Here is a 13,420-nt window from a genome sequence, read left to right on the forward strand (position 1 = left end):
GACGTCTTTGCTATTAGATTCAGAAGCATCCGACTCATCTTACATTTCAAGGCGGTGGGTTACTCTGTACTGTTCAAAAAATGGTTCAAATGGCTCTGAGCACTATGCGACTTAACTTCTGAGGTCATCAGTCGCCTAGAACTTAGAACTAATTAAACCTAACTAACCTAAGGACATCACACACATCCATGCCCGAGGCAGGATTCGAACATGCGACCGTAGCGGTCGCTCGCCTCGAGACTGTAGCGCCTAGAACCGCACGGCCACTCCGGCCGGCCTCTGTACTGTTACTGAAATAAATAAAATAAAAAATTCTCAAGTTTTAGTAAAACGCTAAGATCATTCTTATTGCCACAACTGCTGACTGCTGAACTTGTGCAGTCGTGCCCATTAAACAGTACAGAAGGTGTATTGTACAAATAAAAAAACATAGCCGTTGTATTGCGATTCGTCTGTCCTTTGTAGCCAACCCCATTTACCTTAAGCCACCAGTTAGTAAAATTTTCTTTTAATTTTCTTTTCTTTTTATCCCCTCCGTGACGTTTCCCCCTGTGGCAATAATATGCTGTTCAAATTTGACGTCATTCTGAGTGAGCAGTGGTTTCCCTTCCACAGCGTTTGGAAACCGGTACTTTAATTATGGCCACCCTGAATATGGGCCGGAATGGAGGTAGCTAGCGCCGCGCACTGCCCTCCGACCGGCCGCATGGGAGGACGAGTGAGCTTTTCCCGAATCCCTAATGGCCTCGTCGCACGTGGACAGTCCCGCTATAGAGAGAGTGTGTGAAGACAATTGCATTGGCCGGCGGCAGGAAGAGGGGAGTGGGGAATGTGGGGCTGTATACAGAGGCCAGCGGCGTGTGAATGAAAGCGGCTATTGTGGGAGCAGATAGGCGGGTTATCGCGCGGCCCAGGATGCGCCCGCCGGCACGGATCACTTGCTGGACGCGAGCGCCGGAAGTCCGCCGCGATAATGGACGCTCTAATTGTAATGGCCAGTCGGCTGCCGGCCTCTGCGCAACACAGAGCAGCCTATATATACACTGAAGCGCCAAAGAAACAGCTGTAGGCATGCGTATTCAAATACAGAGATGTGTAAACAGGCAGAATACGGCGCTGCGGTCGGCAACGCCTGTTTACAACACGTGTCTGGCGCAGTTAATAGGTCGGTTACTACTGCTACAACGGCAGGTTATCAAGATTTAAGTGAGGCTGAACGTGGTGTTATAGTAGGCACACGAGCGATGGGACACACCATCTCCGAGGTAGCGATGAAGTGGGGATTTTCCCGTACGACCATTTCATGAGTGTACCGTGAATATCAGGAATCCGGCAATCAAATCTCCGACATTGCTGCGGCCAGAAAAAAGATCCTGCAGGAGCGGGACCAACGAGGACTGTAGAGAATCGTTCAAAGTGACAGAAGTGTAACCATTCCGCAAGTTCCTGTAGATTTCAGTGCTGGGCCATCAACAAGTGTCAGCGTGCAAAACATTCAACGGAACATCGACACAAAGCCTCGCCTGGGCCCGTCAACACCGACTTTCCATTGTTGATTACTGGAAACATGTTGCCTGGTTCGCCTGCAATCGCAATAGGCTACAATCCGACGCGAGCAGCAGGGGCTCGATACGATAAACCGCAATCGCGATAGGCTACAATCCGACCTTTATCAAAGTCGGAAACGTGATGGTACGCGTTTCTCCTCCTTACACGAGGCATTACAACAACATTTCACTAGGCAACGCCGGTCAACTGCTGTTTGTGTGTAAGAAGTCGGTTGGAAACTTTCCTCATGTGAGCACGTTGTAGGTGTGGTCACCGGCGCCAACCTTGTGTGAATGTTCTGAAAAGCTAATCATTTGCATATCACAGCATCTTCTTCCTGTCGGTTAAATTTCGCGTCTGTAGCACGTCATCTTCGTGGTGTAGCAATTTTAATGACCAGTAGTGTATATTTTGTTTGAATATTAACCGCAAATGCTGTTTGAATGTTGTAATCACTCAGAATAACAACAATCCGAAACTTATTTTTAACATAGGAAAATAGCCTATTCTCTCATCGTGTAATTTAATCCGACTCCATTCCATTGCCCTAGTTTTGCTTTTGATGATTTTCATCTTATACCGTCAAGACACTGTCCATTCCGTTCAGCTGCTCTTACTACCTCTGACCGAATATCAATGCCATCTACAAGCCTCAAAGTTTTTATTTCCTCTTTCTTCACTTTAATTCCTAGTCCAAATTTTTCTTTGGTTTCCTTTATTGCTTGCTCAGTGCACAGACTGAATAACATCGAGGATACGCTACAATCGTGTCTCACTCCCTTCACAACCACTATTTCTTTTGAAACTTCGTGACAGATTAAAACTGTGTGCTGGACTGAGACGCGAACTCGGGACCTTTGCCTTTCGCGGGCAAGTGCTCTAGGGCAAAGGTCCCGAGTTCGAGGTCTCGGTCCGGCACACAGTTTTAATTTGTCAGGAAGTTTCATATCAGCGCACACTCCGCTGCAGAGTGAAAATCTCATTCTGGAAACTATTTCTTTTTCATGCCAGACTGTCGTCTGGCTTCTGTACAAGTTGTAAATAGCGTTCTGCTTCTTTTATTTTACCCCTGCTATCTTGAGAATTTCAAATATTGTATTCCAGGAAACACTGTCAAAAGGTTTGTCTACGTATGTGCATGATATAAGCGTAGTTTTGCCTTTCCTTTCGTACGGTCAGTATTGACACGGGATATAGCGGGAAAAAGGAAACTTCAGTACAATAGTTCTTGGTAATGTTAACTAAGTGCACTGTACTGCATATAAATAAAATGTAAATCTCTGACATCTTCACATCGGAGAAACCACCTCTACGTGGTATTCATGGAGAACGACAAATGTAATGTAATGCAACGAAAAAACTTTCTCTAACTGTTCGCTGGCGCGCATGCGCAGTAGAGCCGTTCGCAGACTTCCAGAGATCGTTGCTCGAAAAGCCCGGTCAGCACAGTGTGGGAGTTTTGCAGCGTCGCTATAGCAGGATGTGGGGGAGTCGTCGACCAACGCAGCGGGCTGGCCGCGCCCTCGAACTTGCCGGGCGTCGAACACGGAGCTTGCATAACCCTGGCCGGCCGGATGTGGCGACCCGTTTGTGGGTCGCATTAGCCATGCCGCAGGCGCAGCTCGCCGTACGGTTTAGGACTCTGGGCCGCCTGCTGAATGGCAGCGAGCGGGAGCACTACGGCTAGATGTCTGCGCGGATATATGAGACATCAGGGAATGACTTGCGTGGCACTAGACCTAGAGGGGGCGGTAGAGGGTAAAACCTGTAGAGGAAGATTGAGACTGGACTGTATCCAACAAATAATTGAGGACGTTTGGTGCAAGTGCCACTGCGAGGTGAAGAGGGCGCCATAGGAGAGGAATTCGTGGCGGGCCGCATCAAATCAAAACACTCATGACGAAAAAAAAAGACGCAGTAACAGTTACTTTGCGGATAAAACCCCCCGCTAATGTGGATATGCTATTCGATTAGATACGGTCAGCAGTAATAATTATTATTGTTTATGTTTTAAGCCGTAATTATTACTAATTCTGGAAGGGTGCCACTATTTTGGCTGCAATGCACTGTGCCCTGTGTAGGATAGATGCATTGCTGATATCTACAGGGGCTAAAGATTGCATAGCGTCCAGTTGGGTGACACATTACATCACGTGGACGTGGAACACTTTAATTAAGGTTTACGGCTATGGTTGCAAGAGCATGAGTGGGCAAGAGCCTCAGTCTTTTACTTTGTGTGTACCGGGTGGTGTAGTGGGACGCGAAATTGAAGCGTCACCCATCCACCAGTGTCAGCCCAGTTTGCAGGTGAATATAAATTTAATTTAGTGTTTTGTTTATGTATATTTTGTAATCTTTGTAATTGTTGTGAATTATCTAAAGTTTTGTATTTATTTTTTTTATCTTTCATGTACGGAGAGGGCGGCGCAACGACCGGAGACAGCATCTTCACTGCCGGGACCAGAGAGAAAATTGCTGGCCACTATACGTCGCGGGTCGACAGCCAAAGAGCAACGGAAGATCCTGAAACCGAGTTGTTGCGTCGTGCTTCTAAAAACTGGAAAAATAAGAATTTGTAATGTTTCTGCAACAATGATGTCATAGAAAGTTTAATCATGTTGTAAATGTTCAGTCCTATCTTGTCAAGGCTCAGGTTCACGTCTATATGTAGGAAGATAATAAACCAGTGGATACTGCTAAAGTTCAAATACGTGTTCCGAGAATTTATTTATGAAGAATTATGTGAATGAATTGATTATTAATTTTGACAATGTTCATCGCGAGTTTGAATCTGGAAAGTTTATTCAATGTGGTTCTAATATTTCTTGAATCAGATAACTTGCATTAATATAATTTCTGAGAAGAAACAAAACGACATCTAAATTGAAAAGGTTTGCACAAACAAATTGGACCGAGTGACGTAATTCTGCGCATACGACTCAAATGATGATGTTTTACAGTTTCGTTCAAGAACCATTCAGAGACGACTTAAAAGAATTTAAATAATTTTGAAGTGTGTTGTAACTGACGTAGGTGACGAAGTCTGCACATGGTAATATGTCAAAAGAAAATCATTTACACAAAACTTGCGTCGTTACACTACAGTGATACAGCGGTAAAGTGCGTGCCTGGAGCCGAGAATATCATGGGATGAAATCCAGGTCTGACCGTCGAAATTTTCAGTCTCTCTTTGACCTAGCCATTACCTCTCACCGGTGCGAGGGGTCAATAGCAACGACTCCACGTTAAAATGTAAGTTCCCTTTCATCGGTTGCCAACTCGGGTATATTAGGAAAACACTGTCGCCTAAGTGCCATCCGAGTGAAATACTTGCAGCCGGACACTGAGCTACAGACACCTTGTGTTATGGGGCAAATTGCAGTAGCAGAAATCGTCTAGGATATCATCGCCAAGGTCTGTAATGTACGAGGGTGAGCCAATAAATAATTTTAAATTTCGGGTCTATACATGTCTGGATGGTGGCAGCATATGTCACATGGAAGGTAGCCGACACACAGTATTCCGTGACCAATGGTTAATAATCTGCAGTCACACCAAGATGACACGTCCATTACGAGTACCCGACTAGAACAACGCGATTTTCGTGGGCCGGGCGACTGTCCGCAGGGCAAGTCCATAGCGTAATTCGTCACCTGTATCGTTAGAACTGTACTTCATGGAAATTTGTGTTAAATTGCATACAGGAATTCGGCAAAAGGCAAAAAAAGAGTCACAAACAACGAGCGTCCTGGCTGCCCTGGTTATGCACTGACAGCACATTGTTACCTCTCCTAGGGGTATTTCGCTACCCTCATGACACAGCGGTCTTGTAGGTTGCAGCAATTTAAGGAGCCAAATAAACTTGTTACATTGAGAGGCCACGCGTTAGATGCGGATGCTGCCACAAGAATTCTACGCCTTGTTGAAAGTTGGAACAAGTGTTAAAAGTTTACAGACGGGAGTACGTTGAAAAGGAAAATATATTTCACTTTGGTACACGCGTCCTTGACATCTCTATTCCAATTTTCGACTTATTTATTGACTCACCCTCGTATATGGGTACACGTCAAATACTGATGAAAATTCAGATCACTGGAAAAGTACGGATAGTAATGTTGATTTGTATACACCAATAGATACTTTCCGTTATTTTTCCACAAAATCGTCTCCATTATGCATCGCTGTTTGAGACCAGCAGTTTTCTCTAGCTTCGTCGTCAGAACTTGCCATCTGAGTCAGTTAGTTCACACCGCCATGATCGTGAAAGCGCTAAGTGTCGTCATCGCGAAAGCTGTATTGTCTTTAATCATCGCATCAACCGTTTTCACCAATGAGTCAGTCATGTTTGACAGTTACCCTTTTCGTTGTATATCTTGCAACTTTCACATCCTGAATCGCCCACTTACGAAACATCGACTTATTTAAGCCTCTTCCCACCCACCCAGGAAAACTCAGAGGGTCAGTGGTGAATGCCACGTTATTATTATTGTGAGTTGTGAGGAACAGAAACAGAATTATAAAAAAAAAAAAAAAGAAACACCGATGATCGAAAATTTATCGCCGAAGCTAGTCTGGGGATCCTGCAGGGCATTTTTCAAAGGAATCATGTGATGATACACTCCAAGGAGGTGGCTAACTATTATCGTCACATCAGAATTAGGGTTATTAGACATTATCAAGCCTTTGAGGCCAGCAATGATGTTAAATAAATTTTACTATAATTTTATTAGTGATTTTACGTGTGTTACGCGGGCACATGAAACAGCTCTTATACACAGTAATGACCGCCCAGTACAGACGCTTTGACCACAATTATAGTTTTGAACGTAGCCCTCTTGAATGTGAGTCTACTGTGCTAACCACTACGCCACCTCACTCGGCCCGACCAGGAAGGAACTTAAGGATAAGCTGATTGTTTCAAGAAAGACTCTGAGGAGAACGGTGAGCCGAGAAGACGCTGGGGCGATGTGACGTTGCGAGACGCGCCTCGAGGCCAGTCGTACGTAGCGCATTTGTGAGATCCGGGAGGAAGGCGAGTGCCATTAGCGAGTGTGTCCACGGAACACCGCGGCCTGCCAGATACCGGGAATCGTGACGGTCGCATCTCGAACGGCGCAACGCCCACTACTTTACGGAGCCAGGTGAGCGCGCCTCGGCGGTGATAGGGCGGCGGAAGTGTGCGTCATCCTGCTCGGTATGAGGGTACGTGGGAATCCGGGGAAACGAGGAAACTGGCGGGGTGGTACAGGTGCATCTGCGGCGTCACTTCAGGAGCAGTGATCATAAGAGAGCAGTAACAAGCTACAGCCGTGAAGCTCAACACGCCACTGTGCTACTCTGGTCTCACCCAACCACTGTCGGGGATAACCTGCACAGGACCGACGACTGGTGCAAGAAGTGGCGCTCGGACCTCAAGCAAAATAGATGTACGGTATTGCCCATAAGAAATGTGGAGGGATCGAGGTGGAAGTTGAGAAAAACACACATCTGGCATTTGCCGGCGACATTGTCCTGTTAAGATCTAATGAAAAGATTATGGGAGCCCTGTTGTCTACCTGTAAGGAAGAGATGAGCTGGGGGCCAGCACATCAATTGGAACTTGTAAGGTGCCTCTTACGTGAGGAAGACATTTTTACCAGTTTTAATAAATTATTGTCTCTTATTGATGTATTCACGATAGTTAGGAAGTGCTGTAGTCCGTAGCCGGCCATGAGTCGGAGAGCATTTCCCACACTGGCTGGCTAGGTTACGACGCGACCATATGTCGCGCGTAGTTGTGTGGGGCTTGGCGCCGGACCGTAGCAACAAGCGTCAGCCTGGGAAATATACATGACAGAAAGTACCGCCATCTTGGCGCCAAAGTCACCGATTTTGTTTATTTATATTTAATAATTAAAGTCATTAATGAGAACATGAATACTAGGGGGAGCCTCTGGATGTTTAAAACTATTTATCAAAATTTTGCCTCGTTTAAACTCACACCCGTTCATTAACAAATGCATATCTTAGTAATTACGAACTTGATCGGAAATCCACGAACTGGGACGAAACTAGTAAGAGATACGGACTGCGCGCAAAGTCGGCAGTCGGCACTAAGAGCTCTTCCTGTCTTGTTCGATGGTAGCCATGCTCCCGGTTACGATTAGTTTGTGACATGAGTGTTTCATTATTGATCAATTGGAATAAAAGTGATATTACGGCATTCTGAATGTTAATTTCGAGTAAATAGATACCCCAAAGTTGATCGACAGCAATCTCAGATAATTAGCTTCCACCGACAGAGACATCCAATGCGCCAATGAAGAAGCTGCACGGGACGACATTCCCGAGAGTTGCACCGCGCACAGGTAGGAGGAAATCCGACGACACGACCCACCAAGGCGGATCAAGGAAGGTCCGACTTAACTCGCAAACTCCGGGTGGAAATGCTGACCAGTTATACTGTAAGTCACACATACCACTCTCTACGGACTCGCGGCTAAGCTGAGTAATAACAGTATCACAGTATCAGTTTAGAAGCGAGGGGATCTTGCAAACTGTGTTCCTCGAACCACTCCATCACACTCCGGCCTTGTAACATGGCACATTATCTTTTTGAAAAATGCCAATGCTGTCGTGAAACATGATCGTCACGAAGGGGTGTACGTAGTCTGCAACCAGTGCGCGATAATCCATGACGTGAGGTGATATGACGTGACGTTCCGTTGACTTCTAGTGTGAATCGGCCGTAAGGCAGCAGTGGAGCGCGACGTTTTGGAAAGGCTATTCTCTCTTTCCCTCTTCTGGAGAACTGCCGGTGTATCACAGGCCATCTCCTCACAGCAGTTTAACAGCGACCCGAGCGAATGTTCACGCATCTGGCAGCTACCGTCCACAGCTGCTGTATGCGGTGCAGACCTCTGCCTCTCCCGTATTATTACTTCTAACCTCAGTTGCCCAGCTGCGCTGAGGCCAAAAGCTTTATCAGCAGCCGTTACGCTATCACAGAATTACAGTGATGTAATTGGTTGCGTATTTACGCACTAAGATGGCATTGTTTTCAAAGTAGTCGCTAATAAAACGAAACGTGCTGTGTGAGAAAAAACAACATGTTATTAATGTTGTGGAAGTTATCGACAGAAAAACAATAAAAAAAACCATTGACCGTGAAGAATAATCGCCGGAACTACTTGGAGGTGACAAATTCTTTGCATCAATAAGAACTCGCAAATCCTTTATTTTCTTACGTAGTAGACAACGATGTAAACCAAAAAAGATTATCAGCAACAGAAGGACATTGATACTACCAGATCACATTGCATTACAGTGAATAACATCAGAATGGAAAGGTCCATCCACGGATATTGTCGTTACGCGAAGCAGACGCATTTTAAACCAATCATTGCTGTCTTTGGCCCTAACAACAGGAACCATGAGCTTTTCATGTCAAGCACTGGTTCCCTCCCGGAGAGCTCCTTAAAGCTATTTCCTTGGCATTCTCGTCCCATTTGTTATTGATCAGCCGACCGACTGCTGGTTCATCCTCTGTCCAAAATAGTAGGTGGTCCGCCCCGCCGTTCACTGCTTGTCCACTCTTAACGTAAACCATCTCTCTCTCTGGCCGGAGTGGCCGTGCGGTTCTAGGCGCTTCAGTCTGCAACCGCGGTACCGCTACGGTCGCAGGTTCGAATCCTGCCTCTGCATGGACGTGTGTGATGTCCTTAGTTAGGTTTAAGTAGTTCTAAATTCTAGGGGACTAATGACCTCAGCTGTTGAGTCCCATAGTGCTCAGAGCCAGTCTCTCTCTCTCTCTCTCTCTCTCTTATCCTCTTTTTCACTTTTTACGCTGCCCAGCTGGCTATGGTAAATTCGCTTTAACCTGTAACACCATCGGATGCGGTGTGATGTTTGACACAATATTAGAAATGCAAATACTATTGTCACTTCCTTTTTATTTTGAGCGAAATGGGATAAAGATGCACTCGGTACCACAACTATCAGATAACAGAGAAAGCACTCTTCTTCCTTCGTTCGTGAGAAGTGAAAACGACTCAGCAGCAGAGATATACAGAGTGAACCAGACCTCTGTTAAATTTTTCAAGATGGTAGTATGGCCAAAAATAAGGCAAAAATGTCTGATAAACATGGGAACTAAAAGGCATACCTTAAGAACTTCTTATTTTTGATACCGTAAAACACATCTCTTCTTCTACATATTCTTTGCTTTCCATATTTTGGGAGAAGATAATATGGGCCAAAATAAGGGGAAAATGTCCAGAAAGTGATCTAAAACGGATATCTAAAGAGGTATGAGCACTTGTTCATTAGAACAGCTGTGTCTCATGGTAGCGAAAATGAAAAAACGCTCATAACTGTTTGCACTTCAAAGCCCATGTTTGCTGGATATTTTTGCTTTTTTGCCATACCGCCACCTCAAAAAATATGAAAAGCCATCGACCTTAAGGTATGCATTTTATAACCCATGTTTACTAGACACTTTTCTCTTGTTTTAGTCCATATTACTGACTCTGAAAGTTTGTCAAATGGTTCAAATGGCTCTGAGCACTATGCGACTTAACTTCTGAGGTCATCAGTCGCCTAGAACTTAGAACTAATTAAACCGAACTAACCTAAGGACATCACACACATCCATGCCCGAGGCAGGATTCGAACCTACGACCGTAGCGGTCGCTCAGTTCCAGACTGTAGCGCCTAGAACAGCACGGCCACTCCGGCCGGCCAAAGTTTGTCGGTGGACTTCTTGTTGACACTGTATTTTGCTCAAGCGACCGCCTAATCGATGGTAAAATAGATGGAAAAGATAATGAAGAATGACGCCACATTGGAACCACGAAAGTAGGATTGCGTTATTTTGCAGCAGCGGGACGGGTGATATTATACACTGAGCTGATCATTTTGACGGCCCAACCACGGCGTAAGGGCATAGTTGAAGGTCGAAAGTATTGATGCACAATTACGCCATGGTTTTTTTTTTTGTGAAGAGACAGTACGTTCGAATGTCGACATACCTTTTCTTACTTAATGTAAATGATAGGTGAAATGATCACTGAGCAAGGAAGCCACGTCATTAAATGGATGTGATCCAAATGGTCTCAATAAAAGCGAAACAAATGTTTGTGTTTATGTACATTTCGCATTTTAAATTTACCTGTTAACGTTATTGTCGCCATTGACACTATCGCAAAATTCCACGGCAACAGGCTGTATGTCACATACCCTTCCATATCGAAATATTCTATTAACTCTTTGGAAAAACCAAACGGCACGATGATTAGGATGTGCCAGCTATATCTTTAAATAATATACGCTGAGAATTACGATGCCTAAATTTCTTTACACACATTGCGTAAAAACGTATTTTCTCATTCGAAACAAAATATTTGTTTAAAATCTTACCTCTCATAACATGTGAGACAGTTACATAGTAGCAAAATATTCAAAAAAATTAGAAGTAATCTGAAAGAATAAAGAAGCCAATAAATCTTTCGTTCTATTTTCCACAATCTATCGGTGAAATGTGATGCAAGGAAATAAACATGGTAAAGACAAATTAACACTGCCACTTTTGATGATGCACGATGAAGGAGTGAACCTGATTTTACGAAGAAGGTTTCCGTTTGCTCATCTGCTTGCAAGAACAGATTTGCAATGAATGCGTGGAAAAACTCAGTATCGCACTAGACATTCCCGTAAGTCCAGGGTTCGCCTGAAATGCTTGCGAAGTGCGAACTGTATGGACAGAACTTAAATGGACTTTGCTGACGCGGGTGAACAAGTGTTGCCTCTGTAAGGTCATCTGCAGAACGAGTTTCCCAGCTGGGAGATAGCTCGCGCTATCTTAGGTTGAAGTTCGAAAGTCGAGGTCAGATCTAGCAAACAGGAAACAGGAAGCCGGTCAAAGTAGCAATGTCGTACGACTGCCGATGAGACTGAATCCTTAAATGACCTTAAGTTGGTCTCCAATGCTTATCTATCTTTATCTTCCGAGAGTTAAAGTGTCAATGGAGTGGTACAATTTGTTACGAGTCTCCCCCTTTACGTAATCTTGCGACAGATTTTTCCAAAGAAGCACGACGTTGCACTACGTCTTAAATCGCGAAACAATGCCACAAAATCGACCGAATCATTGGTATTGGGGGCAGTTAACTTTTTTCCCTAAAATCCTTTATGGGAGTCAGGCTATCATCGAACTGACTAACCACTTAACATAATGATATCGTCAAACCGAACGGAGGTTCGAACACCGCAGTTGTTTATTAGATATTGTCGAATCCATGGTTTGTTCTTATAATATAAAAAAATTCTCCTTTTGATTTGCGGTACTTTCCTTTGCGTAATTAGACGCAGTTGACTGGAGTGCAGGCAGTTAGTACACACAAAGGCATTACTCGCAATACCTGAAGAAGGCGAGGACATCACACGACGAAATACTGTGCATAAAATGCAAACCACAACTCAACACCCGGAAATATACTAAAAAGCTATCCATTCTGTTCAGTCGTTCTTGCAAGTCTTTTACCGTCTCTGACAGAATTACAATGTAATCGGCAAACCGAAAAGTATTTGTTTCCTCTCTCCGTAATTTAATCCCCTTGCCAAATTTCTTCCTTGGTTTCCTACACGGCTTACTCATGTAGTCGGTGGCAAAAAAGATGCATAAATTAAATATGTGGCTGTGTGGTTAATCCACACTGGTATTTAGATGAATCATTATTAGCTGCAAGGTAGCGACGTCTTTCCGAGTTTCGAAGGACGACTCATACAGACTTATACATGCAAATAGTTGCCGCCATCCTTCCCAGAAGATGAGTGTTGGTCCGCAAAACACACAGCACTGCTGACGAGAAGAATCTACGTTTAAGAAGCAAATGGGTATTCTCAAAGAGATGTACGTAAGACGCTAGAAATAAACCCTGACAGCGAACATAAAGAGTGAAGAAGAAGAAGAGACAGACAGATTTAAATTCTTTGCTTTCTGTACGTACATCCACCCCACCTTAAGGAGTGTGGCGGAGGGTACTTTGTGTATCACTCTCACTTCCCTCTTTCCTGTTCCAGTCGCTTATGGCTGAAGGGAAGCACTATTACTGGTAAGCCTCCGAGTGAGCTCGAATCTGTATGATTTTATCTTCATGGTCCCTTCAATAAATATACGTAGGAGAAAGCAATATATTGGTTGATAAAATATTTAACACTACACCATAACGTGACGCACAACGCCTCTCTTGCAGCGTCTGCCACTGGGATTGATTGAGGATCTCAGTGGCGCTTCGCGCTTACTAAATGAATCTACAACGAAATGTGCTGCTCTTCTTTGGATCTTTTCTGTTCCCTCTATCAAACCTATCTGGTCCGGGTCCCAAACTGGAGAGCAGTATTCAAGTATTAGTGGAATTAGTGTTTTATAAGCTACTCTCTTGTTGGTGGACTACATTTGCTGAGGTAATACAGATTTCTTGTCATATGTTGGACGCCTGTCGTCAAAAATAGGTTGAATCCTGACCAAACAGAGAGATAAAGTGATTTTTCAAAAATGGCTCTAAGCACTAAGGGACTTCACATCTGAGGTCATCAGTCCTCTAGACACAGAACTACTGAAACCTAAATAACCGAAGGACATCACACACATCCATACCCGAGGCAGGATTCGAACCTGCGACAGTAGCAGAAGTACGGTTCCAGACTGAAGCGCTTAGAACCGCTCGGCTACAGTGGGCGGCTAGTGAGTTTTCGCCATGCACCGAAGGCAGCAGAATGTTTTGGATTCTGTCAGAGTTGAATTGGTGGGTTGCAAGGCTGGGGTTTACAAGATCTTGCATATATCGGACAGACGACTCGTACAATCCCGAGGCAGGATTCGAACCTGCGACAG

This window comes from Schistocerca cancellata, chromosome 3, assembly GCF_023864275.1.
Source record: "Schistocerca cancellata isolate TAMUIC-IGC-003103 chromosome 3, iqSchCanc2.1, whole genome shotgun sequence".
Classification (NCBI taxonomy): Eukaryota; Metazoa; Arthropoda; class Insecta; order Orthoptera; family Acrididae; genus Schistocerca; species Schistocerca cancellata.